The 12024-nt window shown below is 40.1% G+C and overlaps 1 long non-coding RNA gene across 2 annotated transcripts; it reads right to left on the bottom strand.

Moving 5' to 3' along the window:
- Window positions 1-417: 417 nt before the first annotated feature.
- On the bottom strand, window positions 418-7232 carry LOC149983503 (uncharacterized). Of its 2 annotated transcripts, none has more exons than XR_016496435.1 (3): window positions 3524-7232; window positions 2993-3064; window positions 418-2893 (listed from the first exon to the last, which is right to left on the bottom strand). It is a non-coding gene; the product is annotated as an uncharacterized LOC149983503 (long non-coding RNA). The 2 variants fall into 2 exon arrangements; XR_016496434.1 differs by having other exon boundaries at window positions 418-2890.
- Between the last annotated feature and the right edge of the window lie 4792 nt (window positions 7233-12024).

The raw sequence follows: 12024 nt of genomic DNA, 5'->3' as shown, positions 1-12024 counted from the left end.
GTGTAAGTGTAACATGGTTGGTTATGTTTCCACTTGCCTCTAAAGAAATTTGTATTTAATGTTCAAGCACTGATATTGGTTGGTTCAATTCCGATGACAATAAAGCGTATTGTTATTGGCCCCGCTTGTAGATAGGAGGAGATCGCGAACGTCAGGTGCTATTCTATAAATTAATTTCTTCGTAATTAATATTATCTGATTAAGCTAATCATGTAAATGTAATTAACTAGAGAGTCGGGCACCACAAAATAATATTTATAGAGCTGTTATCTTCCGATTAAACTCTTAAAGGTCTAGTAATATTTTACATCAATAGCAGTCAAAATCAATCGTCATCTTAATGCAGTCTCATCTGAAAGTTGTAAATTATTTTATCTGCACGAACCCTGGCCAACAAGTTGAATCAGCAATACAAAATTGGGTTTAATTATTTATTTACTAAATACCTCACACAGACTTACACATACACACAATTAATCATAACTTGATTACAAATTACGTCATGAAGGAAAACGTCCCTAGCGGGCAGAACAGGCATGACAGCTTGTTTCACAAAAGAAAAGGGGCTGGGTTTGAGTGAAAGAGCGGGAAGACTGAGGAACTGAGCTATCGTAAATACAGTATCTTATGCATTCTAAATTACTGCCCATTTGGAAGAGGAAAATGCAATAAATATTTACTCTGAGCTGCGCTTCGGTAGGTTGGTGGTAGATGGAAGGCCGTGTTGCCCAACTGAGTCCTTTGAAGAATGTCTCTGGTGGTCAATTGGATACGTTGTAGTAACGTCGTTGTGTGGTAGAGGAGATACTCTGTCTGTTCCTTCCTAACCTGCGTTTGCAGCTGCGGTTGCTAACTCAACGGCTAGGAGGTATCACTTCTGTAGTGAATAAGAGTTCAAAGTTCATACCATTCGCAACCAAAGCTCACGCTGATGTTGGCTTCGTTCTGTAGTTATCATCTGAACCATTCTGACATAGGACCGTCGTCCTACATCCCCGGAACAGGAAGTTCTATTGTTGTCAAGGCTTTATATAGGAAAGGAGAGGAGGGCATGTTTGAAAAGTTTTATAGCCCATGTCCCTTCACAGGGTGGGCCACTGATTGAGCAGCCCTATCTTATGAAAACCCACATTTCACATTTTAGAAGCTAAAATCACATTTCATCCCATCACAAATAATTTCATATTCAAACATTTCAATTGAACAACATTTCCATGTGAATCCGATAACTCTGATGTGTAGACTTTCCACTGTAGAGGTTATGTCATCTTATCATTGATGAGAATGTCTCAGATGACAACCGAACTGACATCATATTCATTAAGTACCACCGCATATGTTCAATTGTTCGGATTACCAGAATATAGTTCTGGTATTTATGACTGTCATAAAACTACCCCCCAGGCCAACGTCATGACAATACTGTATTCTATTTTTATATTTTACACTGTGTACAGGTTTGCTATACATTCCTGAATTATACATGTGTGGGTTTATGGTACCTGTTAGGAATTGAGGGTCTTTCTGGGATGTGCTTTGGTATATGATTGCTGTATATAAGTGTGCTAGCTAGATAGCATGCACCGATGTAATGGTCACATAAGCTCACTGCCAACACAGTTGTTTTCATGCTACAGATTTTACCATCGACAGCCATCAACATCATTAAGCCCTGCACAACTAACATGCTGTTTCCTATTTAATCACATAATAAATAACGCTCAACTGGGGTGATTTCTTTGAACTTAACACAATGAAAGGAGAGTACGATTAACATCTTTTACATAAGCAATAGGTCCACTTAGTACAGCATTCAGTCCTAGCAGATCTGTGAAGGGCAGTAAATGAAACGCAGCCTAGGTTGGTAGTAAATGAATGGATGTATAGTGGGGGGAGTTTAGGGTGAAATAGTGTAGGCATTCGTCCAACCCTAGAGAGGGCGAGGTAAGGGAAGGTATCCATGGCGAGCACTGTCTCCTCTCCTGACCTTCCTTCCATTTGGCCCCTCAGGATGCGAGCTGCCGACACAGTGGACACACCCATCCCTGAGTGACAAATGAGATGACAATGATGTTGTTGATAGGCTTCACCCTCATTAATGTGCTCTAAAACTAAACCAGGGCATCTTGATCTTTTAATCTTCTTTCTCTTTTAATTCAATCACAATCAATAACCTCTGAAGTACAGCATCAATATTAGGATAGACACAACTTTCTGATAACTAACAATGTCCTAATATGGATGCTGTAGCAAATGTTACAATCTGAAAAGACAAATAAATGAATTGCTATTTAACTAATTATGTAGGCTTTGCTCAAAACCTCTCCTCAGAAGTGATATTTGGGAACAAAAAGCAACAGACCTACAAATGAAAAAAATATTGTACTTTTAGAAGATTTAAGTGAATAGCGGTAACTCAAAAAATAGAATAATGATAAAATAGACCTTGTGCAGAGTGGAAATTCTGCCTGTCGACAAGAAATCCCTTAGACCTTTTGTGCCTCTAAGTGTGCATCCCAAAGCAGCTCTCATCTCATTAAAACACATTTGTTGTACACATGCCTGAGCCTCACAACTATTTAAAAAAAATTGAATTATTAAAAAAACTACAATTCCAATTATTTATCCGACAGATTTCCTCCGGTAATTGATAAAAGAAACCCCTGTGCTATGTAGTAAAGTCACTGTGCCCTGCAATGCCAGATAATGCCATGCTTTCCACAAGTACCATCTGTTTAACATATGTCTATGGTTCCTGCTCTTTTACGATCCCCCAGAAATAGGATGATGTTCTTAGCGCGGTGTGTTCGGGGGCAGAGTCTTAGCATGGCTTGGAGCATCTCCTTGGCCTGAGCATTCCAATAGGCTGGTTCCCTGTCTTTTTCCTGTTCTGCTATAGAAAAGAAACACAAAAACAAACGGAAAATGTCACGCTACATTTGAGCCGACTGTGTATACACCTTTCCCAGAGGACTTTTAACCATTGGCATACCTTCGGGGTAAACATTGTTTCTGAGGAGGCGTCAAAAGCAGCTAAGAAACACCTTGACGACTGTCTCCAATCCTACATGCGGAGAAACAAGTGGCAGTAGTCATGATGGTGTGAGGAAACTGAATAGGGCATTCCACTGACTGCACACCAAAACAAAGGGAAAAAACTATCCATCCATCCTAGGGTGTCAAAACACTTTACATAAGCTGGATCTGACACACACACACACACACACACACACACACACACACACACACACACACACACACACACACACACACACACACACACACACACACACACACACACACACACACACACACACACACACACACACACACACACACACACACACACGTGCATGAGCACAAACCCTCTCACTCACACCTTCTTTCCCTCCACTCACACACCTGACCACACTTACACCCAAAACACGGTTGAGGTTACCTGTGAGCCCATCCGCCCGTCCATCCACACCAGAGCTAATATTACCGGCAGGGACAATGCCACCGCTGTGTCCTCAAGCCTCACCTTGGCTATTGCAAAACTTCCAGTAGCGGCGAGCAGGAGATGGGCCAGGAGGAAATGGGAGCAGCCTAGGGGCCCAGCTCTGTGGTGGTACCTGCATCACTGGCTTGGAGGTTGGAAGAGCTGTGCCACCGACCCACACTGCACTCAGGAGCAGAGTAGTGTGCCTCCCCAGACCTGTAATGTGATCGATGTAATGCAAATCGCAAAAAAAACAACTTAATTTCTGCCCTGGAAAAAGAGTCAAATGTGTGAATTTGTAGTTCACCATACTTATTCTTGGGGATATCATGATTGACTCTTCCAACCTCCAAGCCAGTGATGCAGGTGGCGTGAGCCGTGCTTTTCATGTTGGAAAAGGGTCACAAATCAATTTTCACCCAAGATCTCGCCAGTAATTCTGTAAATTTGGCAGTTTTTGGTAGGAAGTAAACGGGATGTAAAGTGGGTTGTAATTTTCTTCCTTGAGGTAGTGGAGACTGCCTGTGATGTATCACAGAACATTGACTTGAATGAGGAGGACGTCTGTTCAAGTAATTATATTTCCATGTGCACCACCAACCAAAATACCAGAGCAGACTTTGGAGCCTCTGAGCTTGTGGAGGCACGTCTGTCCATTGTTATGAGGTTGCTGACTAGAAGGACGGCTTGCTTATGTAGAGAGAGTCTATGGGTTTCCATCAAGACAAGTGTAAATACCAGTGGCTCTTAACAGATCTTTTCCTCCACAATAATTGTATGCCTTGGTCATACTTACTTAGAATGCATGTTTACTAAGGACGTTTTTGCAGGCTGTTTTCTTCCTAAAGCATAAGAAGACTACTGCAGTCATAAAGAGTCTGACTTCTTAAGCAGGTGACTGATGACTTACAGTGGTATATCTATAGTGATGAACTTGCCAACATGCTCATGATTCAAGTCTACACTGAGTGTACAAAACATTAGGAACACCTTCCTAATATTGAGTTGTACCCCTTTTGCCCTCAGAACAACCTTAATTAGTTGGACTCTACAAGGTGTCAAAATCATTCCAGAGGGATGCTGGCCAATATTGACTCCAATTCTTCCCACAGTTGTGTCAAGTTGGCTGGATGTCCTTTGGGTGATGGACAATTCTTGATACATATGGGAAACTATTGAGTGTGAAAAACCCAACAGCGTTGCAGTACTTGACACACTCAAACCAATGCGTCTGCTGGCACCTACTACCATACCCCGTTCAAAGGCACTTAAATAATTTGTCTTGCCCATTCACCCTCTGAAAAGCACAAACACAATCCATGTCTCAATTGTCTCAAGGCTTAAAAAAATCCTTCTTTATCCTGTCTCCCCCCCTTCATCTACACTGATTGAAGTGGATTTAACAGGTGATATCACTATGGGATCATAGCTTTCAGTCTGGTCAGTCTATGTAAGGGATTCCCAAACTCGGTCCTTGGGAGCCCAAGGGGTGTATGTGTTGGTTTTTGTCCTAGCGCTAAACAGCTGATTCAAATAATCAACTAATCATCAAGCTTTGATAATTTGAATCTGTTGTGTGGTGTTAGGGCACCCGTGCACCCCTTTGGGTCCCGAGGACCAAGTTTGGGAAATGCTGGTCTATGTCATTCCTAATGTTTTGTACACTCAGTGTATTACAGTGGAGAGTGACATAGTTGGCTATCATGAAAACTAACTTAAGTATCGTGTTTCACATTACAGTACCAGTCAAAAGTTTGGACACACCCACTCATTCAAGGGTTTTCTTTATTTGTACTATGCTCTAAATTGTATAATAATAGTAAAGACATAAAAACTATGAAATAACACATATGGTATCATGAAGCAAAAATAATGTGAAGTAAAAAATAAACAAGAAAACATTTGAAAATATAAGTAATAATTCAACAGCAGCAGTAAAATAACAATAGAGGCTATCGACAGGGTGTACCGGTACAGAGTCAATGTGTGGGGAGCACCGGTTAGTAAAGGTAATTGAGGAAATGCGTACAAGTAGGTAGAGTTAAAGTGACTATGCATTGATAATAAACAGAGAGTAGCAGCAGGGTAAAAGACTGGCTTGGTAGCCCTTTGATTAGCTGTTCAGAAGCCTTATGGCTTGGGGATAGAAGCTGTTAAGAAGCCTTTTGGACCTAGACTTGGCGTTCCTGTACTGCTTGCCATGCAGTAGCAGAGAGAACAGTCCATGACTAGGGTGGCTGGAGTATTACACTATTTTTAGGGCTTTCCTAGGATACCGCCTGGTATAGAGGTCCTGGATGGCAGGACGCTTGGCCCCAGTGATGTACTGGGCCGTACTGGGCTGTAGTGTCTTGCGATCGGAGGCCGAGCAGTTGCCATACCAGGCGTTGATGCAAACAGACAGGATACTCTTGATGGTGCAGCTGTAGAACCTTTTGAGGATCTGAGGACCATTGCCAAATCTTTTCAGTCTCCTGAGGGGGAATAGGCTTTGTTGTGCCCTCTTCATGACTGTCTTAGTGTAAAAACTTTGAGACTTCCTTAGATTTCATATACTAGCTGTTGTTAACAAATATACATAGACCGCCACCCCTTGTCTTACCAGAGGCTGCTGTTCTATCCTGCTGAAAAACGTAAAACCCGCCAGCTGTATTTTATTCATGTCGTCGTTCAGCCACAACTCGGTGAAACATAAGATATTACAGTTTTTAATGTCTGCTTGTAGTTTGTAGTTTGTAGTTCGTTTACTATCGATTGATTGACTATCGATTGATTGTACGTTGGCTAATAGGACCTAATAGGATGGTAAAGGCAGATTACCCTCTCGGCGATGGATCCTTTCATTGCACCCAGGACCTTCGTCCTTGATACCTCCGTCTCTTTGTCCTGTGAATGACGGGGATGAGGGCCTTGTCAGCCGTCTGAAGTAAATCCTTTCTTTCCTACTCGTTGAAGCAAAAAATATTTCTCCAGTATGGGGTGAGTAATCGCTGTCCTGATAACTAGAAGCTGTTTTCGGGTCAGAAACATTACTTACTAAATAAATTATAAATAACGAGTAAAAACATACACAATAGCACAATTAGTTATGGGATCGTAAAACAGCAGCCTTCGGCTCCATTCTAGGGATTTCACCTACTCTGCGTCTCACAAAGACATGACGGTTGGAACCAGAAATATCAAATTTGGACTCCTCAGACCAAGGACAGATTTACACCGGTCTAATGTCCATTGCTCATGTTTCTTGGCCCAAGCAAGTCTCTTCCTATTATTTGTTTAATTTAGTAGTGGTTTATTTGCAGAAATTCGATCATTCGAAGGCCTCATTCATCTAGTCTCCTCTGAACAGTTGAGATGTGTCTGTTACTTGAACTCTGTAAAGCATTTATTTGGCCTGCAATTTCTGAGGCTGGAAACTCTAATGAACTTATCCTCTGCAGCAGAGGAAACTCTTGGGCTTCCTTTGCTGTGGAGGCCCTCATGAGAGCCAGTTTCATCATAGTGCTTAATGGTTTTTGTGACTGCAAAGTTCTTGAAATTTTCCAGCTTGACTACCTTCATGTCTTAAAGTAATGATGGACTGTTGTTTCTCTTTGCTTATTTGAGCTGTTCTTGCCATAATAGGAACTTGTTTTTTTTTTACCAAATAGGGCTTTTCTGTATACCAATCCGACCTTGTCACAACACAACTGATTGGCTCAAACGCATTAAGAAGGAAAGAAATTCCCAAAATTAACTTTTAACAATGCACACCTGTTAATTGAAATGCATTCCATACCTCATGAAGCTGGATGAGAGAATGCCAAGAGTGTGCAAAGCTGTCATCAAGGCGGCTATTTTGAAGAATCTGAAATATTTGTTTAACACTTTTTTGGTTACTACATGATTCCATTGTGTTAGTTCATGATGTCTTCACTATTACTCTACAATGTAGTAGGTGTCTCCAAACTTTTGACTTGTACTCTAAGCCTTCATTGCAGTAGCTGAATTGCTGTTTGTTATTTAACTTGTTATGGCTGGGGCAGTATTGAGTAGCTTGGATGAATAAGGTGCCCAGAGTAAACTGTCAGCTACTCATGCCCAGTTGCTAATATATGCATAGTATTAGTAGATTTGGATCGAAACCACTCTGAAGTTTCTAAAACTGTTTGAATGATGCCTGTGAGTATAACATAACTCATATGGCAGGCAAAAACCTGAGAAAAATTCCAACCAGGAAGTGGGAGATCTGAGGTTTGTTGTTTTTCAACTCTTTGCCTATTGAATACACTGTGTCTATGGGGACAAATTGCACTTCCTAAGGCTTCCATTAGATGTCAACAGTCTTTAGAATGTTGTTTGATGCTTCTACTGTGAAGTTGAGGCGAATGAGAGGGGAATGAGTCAGAGGTCTGCCAGAGAGGCATGAGCTGACCACCCGTGTTCACGTGATAGTTAGCTTAAGTTCCATTGCAATTCTACAGACAAAGGAATTCTCCGGTTGGAACAATATTGAAGATTATTTTTAAAAACATCCTAAAGATTGATTCTATACATCGTTTGACATGTTTCTACGGACTGTAACGGAACGTTTTGACGTTTCGTCTGCACCTAGTGATCGCGCGTCATGAATTTGGATTACTAGGCTAAACACGCAAAAAAATTGAGGTTTTAAGGACATAAATGATGGACTTTATCGAACAAATCAAAGATTTATTGTGGGACTGGGATTCCTGGGAGTGCATTGTGATAAAGATCATCAAAGGTAAGTGAATATTTATAATGCTATTTCTGACTTCTGTTGACTACACAACATGGCGAATATCTGTTTGGGTTGTTTTGGTCTCTTTTTAAAATCTGACACAGCGCTAGCGGAACCCCTCGCCAGCAGCCAATGAAATTGCAGGGCGCCAAATACAAATCAACAGAAATCTCATAAATCAAATTTCTCAAACATACAAGTTTTTAAAGATGCAATTCTCATTAATCCAGCCATAGTGTCTGATTTAAAAAATGCTTTCCAGCGAAAGCTCCACAAATGATTATGTTCGGTCACCACCAACTCACAGAAAAACCCAGCCATTTTTCCAGCCAAAGATAGGAGTCACAAAAAGCACAAATAGAGATAAAATTAATCACTAACCTTTCATGATCTTCATCAGATGACACTCATATGACTTCATGTTACACAATACATGTATGTTTTGTTCGGTAAAGTTCATTTTTATATCCAAAAATCTTATTTTACATTGGCGTGTAACGTTCAGTAGTTCCAAAACATGCAGTGATATTGCAGAGAGCCACATGAATTCACAGAAATGCTCATAATAAATGTTGATGAAAATACAACTACAATATATTATACATGGAACTTTAGATACACTTCTCCTTAACTTTTCTAGGGTAGGCGGAAGCATTAGGAATTTGGGATGAAAAGCATGCCCAAATTAAACTGCCTTCTACTCAGGCCCAGAAGATAGGATATGCATATAATTGGTAGATTTGAATAGAAAACACAGTTTCCAAAATTGTTAAAATAGTGTCTGTGAGTATAACAGAACTGAGAAAAATCCATTCAGGAAGGACTTTTTGGGAGGTTTGGTAGTTTTCTATTCAATGCCATTACAGTATCCATTGACTTAGGACTCAATTTGCAGTTCCTATGCCTTCCACTAGATGTCAACAGTCTTTAGAAATTGTTTCAGGCTTGTATTCTGAAAAATGAGGGAGTAAAAGCAGTCTGAATGAGTGGGCCCTGCCGTGTCACAGAGCTTTTTCATGTGAGCGACCAAGAGAGTGCCTTTCTTGTTTATCTTTTATATTGACAACGTTACTGTCCGGTTGAAATATTATTGATTATTTAGGCTAAAAACAACCTGAGGATTGATTATGAACATAGTTTGAAATGTTTCTACGAACTTTACGGATACTATTTGGAATTTTTGTCTGCCTGTTGTGACTGCTTTTGAGCCTGTGGATTACTGAAGAAAACGTGCGAACAAAACGGAGGTTTTTGGATATAAAGAGACTTTATCGAACAAAAGGAATATTTATTGAATAAATGAATGTCTTCTGAGTGCAACCATATGAAGATCATCAAAGGTAAATGATTAATTTTATCTCTATTTCTGACTTGTGTAACTCTTCTACTTGGCTGGTTATTGTTTGTAATGATTTGTCTGCTGGGCTATGTTCTCAAATAATTGTAAGGTATGCTTTCGCCATAAAGCATTTTTGAAATCTAACACCGTGGTTGGATTCACAAGAAGTTAATCTTTAAACCTATATAAAATAGTTGTATCTTTTCTGAATTATTATAATGAGTATTTCTGTATTTGAATTTGGCGCCCTGCAATCTCACTGGATGTTGGCCAGGTGGGACGCTAGTGTCCCACATAGCCTAGAGAGGTTAACTTTTTGGTGACAGGGGGCAGTATTTTCACGTCTGGATGATATGCATGCCCAAACTCATCCCCAGAAGATAAGATATGCATAGTATTAGTATATTTGGATAGAAAACACTCTGAAGGTTCTAAAACTGTTGGAATCATGTCTGTGAGTATAACATAACTTATTTTGCAGGCGAAACCCGAGGACAAACCATTCAGATTATTATTATTTATTTTGAGGTCACTCTCTTTTCAATGGGTTTTCATTGGGAATCCAGATTTCTAAGGGACCTTCTGCAGTTCCTATCGCTTCCACTGGATGTCAACAGTCTTTAGAAATTGGTTGAGGTCATTCCTTTGTGTAATGAAGAAGTACGGCCATCTTGAACGAGGGTCACTTGAAGTATACTGTTAGATAGAGGCGCGTGACCAGAAAGCATGCTTTAGTTTGTTTTCTTCCTGTATTGAACACAGATCATCCGTCTTCAATTTTATCGATGAATTACGTAAAAAAATACCTAAATTTGTTTTACAAAGGACCATTTGTGATGTTTATGGGACATATTGGAGTGCCAACAAAAGAAGCCCAAGTTAAGGTGATGTTTAGCGTCAGCTAACTGAATTCTTGTTGATTTTTTGTTCTCTTCTGTATTGATAGTAATTCACACACACGCGCCCACACACACACACGCGCACACAAACTTTATTATCATACTTCTTATCACACTTATTTTGATAACAACTCCATTACAGTAACTCAGTGCCCTGTAGACACCATTAAACGTTGGGGAAAATTACAAAGTTGGGGAAAATTGACACATTAAAGTGTACTGGCCTATGGTCGTTTGAATTACAGTGGTTGGCCAGATTATGCTCATTTGTTACAACTCAGGAAAATGTTTCGTTTCAGCTTGTCGACGCATCATATATGTTAGCACAGACAAACTACACATCCATTTTTCAATGGGGCAAATCCTTTCATCTTCTTTTGAATTAGATTGTCAAAGGGAGATTAGATTTTGTGTTGTTTATCAGGTAATAGAGATTTGGAAAGAAAGAAAGCAGGATAGACAGATGGAGGGAGAGAGAGAGATAGAGAAAGAGTGAGAGAGATCTAGAGAGAGAGCAATGAAAAGACAGATGGAGAGCAACATAATGAAACAGAGGGTGTTTGTGTGTGTGCATACTCCCAGATCAAACTCCAAACCTACAACCTGATTTTGGACAAGATTACCTGGAAGGATTCCAACTACCAAATATTATTATTTCCAAGCTATACAGCGAATGCTCTGGCAAAAAAACAACACAAACCAAAAAATACGATCCAACCTGGAACTGAGTTAGTAATGTTTAGTCTGAAGCTACTTTTACAACAAGAAGAAAAATGCATTACAATGATACATTTTACTTTATAATGACTGAATGCTAAGTTAAGGCTACCATGCTTGCTAGTACAGAACATATCTGACTGTAGCCCAACAATGGAAGGAGAGTTTCAGAGCTTACCATACCCAAATCAGAAGCCCCCTCCCACTGTTAATTTGTCTATTCCAATTGTGGGAGGGGTGGTAGGGTTTGTGGGGAATAATACATGAAAATCTATAATATATATCTAAATGTAATGTAATGTAATGTAATGTATATAAACTCAGCAAAAAAAGAAATGTCCCTTTTTCAGGACCCTGTCTTTCAAAGATAATTTGTAAAAATCCAAATAACTTCACATATCTTCATTCTAAAGGGTTTATACACTGTTTCCCATGCGTGTTCAATTAACCATAAACAGTTAATGAACATGCACCTGTGGAATGGTCATTAAGACACTAACAGCTTTCAGACGGTAGGCAATTGAGGTCACAGTTATGAAAACTTAGGACACTAAAGAGGCCTTTCTACTGACTCTTACAAACACCAAAAGAAAGATGCCATGGGTCCCTGCTCATCTGCGTGAACGTGCCTTAGGCATGCTGCAAGGAAGCATGTGGACTGCATATGTGGCCAGGGCAATAACGCTGTGCGTTACAGGGAAGACATCCTCCTCCCTCATGTGGTACCCTTCCTGCAGGCTCATCCTGATATGACCCTCCAGCATGACAATGCCACCAGCCATATTGCCCGTTCTGTGCGTGATTTCCTGCAAGACATGAATGTCAGTGTTCTACCATGGCCAGCAAA

Source organism: Oncorhynchus mykiss, chromosome 5 (assembly GCF_057628025.1).
Source record: "Oncorhynchus mykiss isolate SJ-2025 chromosome 5, ASM5762802v1, whole genome shotgun sequence".
NCBI lineage: Eukaryota > Metazoa > Chordata > Actinopteri > Salmoniformes > Salmonidae > Oncorhynchus > Oncorhynchus mykiss.
Note: the sequence above shows the minus strand (reverse complement) of the source record. Positions and strands in the feature narration are given on the sequence as shown.